Genomic DNA, 2,500 nt, shown 5'->3' with positions numbered 1-2,500 from the left:
ATTTCATAAACACAGAAGATATGAATTCCCAGTAATTTGCATGATACGATTTAAAGTGCCCCTGTGATAAAAAAGGTCGCTTCCTTTTTTTCTTCAGTTTTTGAAAGTGCTTGCTTAACACCTGACTGGAAAAATTTTAAGTTTAGATTTTTATCCAAAGGCCATTTACTGTGAGCATAAGTTTTTGATTTCACGATCTGCCAGCACTCACATTCAAAACTGACCAATTGGACCTCAAAGGGTTGGATCAAGGAAAAGTGGTAAACATCAAAGGCTCACTAGCTTAAAATTTCAGCGTGTGAATGCAGCTTATTATACATGCAAAGCACGAGTTTAAAAGTCTGAAAGCCCAAAACTCCTGTGCTGCATATTAATTCTGCATTCTCAAACTAGCGAGCTTTTGACATCATTTTCTCCTCAATCCAGCTCTTTCAAGAAAAACTTGGGTCACTTAGTGAATCTCTTTTTTAGTCACAGGGACACTTTAATACATGTAGTTTCCTTTATTATATAAACACCAATAAAATACCAAGTGAGCTTTTGTGCGAAAACATGATATCTTCACATGTGAAAAGATCACTGTTGCTATGGTTACATATGAAAATAGCGCCTTTCCATACCTTTTGTGAAATGATTTAGTATTTCATTGGTGTTTATATAATAAATAGAATATTACGTGGCTGCTTCTATATGAAATTTGTTTTCTGGTGTTGAAAAATATTTCACTTGTTCGCGATTAGGTATCTCCACATGGCCATGTAATATCCTCTATGTTAAAAAACATTATTGCAAACATGAAATAGAATACAAAATAATTTAATTTACAAATTCAAGAAGCATCAGATAAACTCAGTCTGCAGCATTAATGCTTTAGACAAGCTAAGCCTCATAATCAAATATGTGTACCGGTACTTATAATATTACATGTATTGTCTTTGATAAGCTATCAAACAGTTTTTTCTTATTAATATTATACACCAACAACGGTAGCATGCCACCTAATTTTTGAAAGACAGTGTTTTTTTTTTCCCTGACAAACCAGGCCTTTCTGTTATAGGCAGGTACAAAAGTCAGATCAGATCAGATCAACTCGGATCACTCACTTCGGATCGACATAAAAAATGTTGATAAGCTTAATTAAGGCCCAGAGAAATCACCCTACCCCTAATCTTTAAGCTAACCTTGGTAAAATTTGGGCAAACGTCAACTAGTTTTGGCTAACAAAACCATTTTTCACTCGATCCGAGTTGATCCGGTCTGATTTTTATACAGTGTAATGTACCTGCCTTTTCTGTTGTTGCTTTTACAACTACAAGGTTGTGCTCTAACGGCGCCCGGTCGCCTGAGGCGACTAACATTTGGCTCCGGGCGAGTGAAAAAAATTATGCGGTCGCCCGGCCGGGCACTCCGGCTTATTTTATTTCTTGCAGATAAGGCGGCTAAAAATTTTAATGTGCTGGTGGTTACAGTTTACGAAACCTCTCAGAAAATGTTTCATCTTCGTACAAAACAATCGGTTCAAAGGCCGTTCCACATGATTTCACATGTAACATAATCCATGACTTTGCACGTGACGGCCAGCGGCCGCGCGAATTTCGATTCGTTCCCAAAAAATAGCATTAATTAAATTTGGAACGTGGAGTTTGGAATTTCTTGGTTATAGTTTTAAAAAAAGAGTTGTTACTTCTGCTCTGACAGCGGTAAAGCGCGGCCAGCGAAGTGGTGCAATTTACTTCTGTATGAACCCGAGACTCGCAGTTTATGCAAATTTAATATTTTTACGATGTTTCGCAGCTGCGCTTGCCTGACTAAAATATATTTAGGTTATGATTGTTTTTCCCCTGTATATGAAATAACGAAATAAAAAAGGGAAAGATATCATATTATTTGTTATTGTTTTAGAAAAAGAGCAATCCCGGCGTTGTCTTTGGTTTGTGACAAATCATTCCGTGCCCTAAACAAATAACGCTGTGACTGGTGCTTCAACCGAACAAAAAGCTCATTCCAATGAACATTTTATTGATTATGTAAGGAAAAAATACTTTAGTTCTGTCCTAGCGATGATTTTCGTCCAGATCAAGATGACTTGCTAAGAGAAAAAAATGCATATGATAGCTTTTGGCCGTGGTGGTTTCATTGTTTCACGGCAGTTTTCACAAAATCTCCACGGGAATCAAGCGGCATTGATTCACGTTTAGAAAATTTATTTTCAACCTAACTAACCAGTAAAAAGATTTACCTCTATTAGACCCAAACCTTTTTAGATAAACCTGCCACAATCTTTACTTTTTCACTTTTAAACCTAAAAAAATATCGGTGGCATTGCCACTTTTCTTGTCTTTCTCAAGTATGGCATGAAAAATTTGATGGGTTGTGAGTTTTTCTTGCACTAACGAGTTCTACGATCATCAGAGCAGTAGCAGCAATGTTTTTTTGAGGGAGAGATGGAGGAAGATCTTGCTGCGTTGTTGATCTCAGATATTTAATTAAATAAATAAAT

General features: G+C 36.5%; 1 protein-coding gene across 6 annotated transcripts in view; it reads right to left on the bottom strand.

Moving 5' to 3' along the window:
- Positions 1–2,500, bottom strand: part of LOC137989374 (lactadherin-like) — a 34,603-nt gene that overhangs the window by 19,640 nt on the left and 12,463 nt on the right. The window lies entirely within an intron of this gene.

Source organism: Montipora foliosa, unplaced genomic scaffold, assembly GCF_036669935.1.
Source record: "Montipora foliosa isolate CH-2021 unplaced genomic scaffold, ASM3666993v2 scaffold_457, whole genome shotgun sequence".
In the NCBI taxonomy this organism is placed as follows: Eukaryota; Metazoa; Cnidaria; class Anthozoa; order Scleractinia; family Acroporidae; genus Montipora; species Montipora foliosa.
This window is presented reverse-complemented; position numbering and strand designations above follow the sequence as displayed.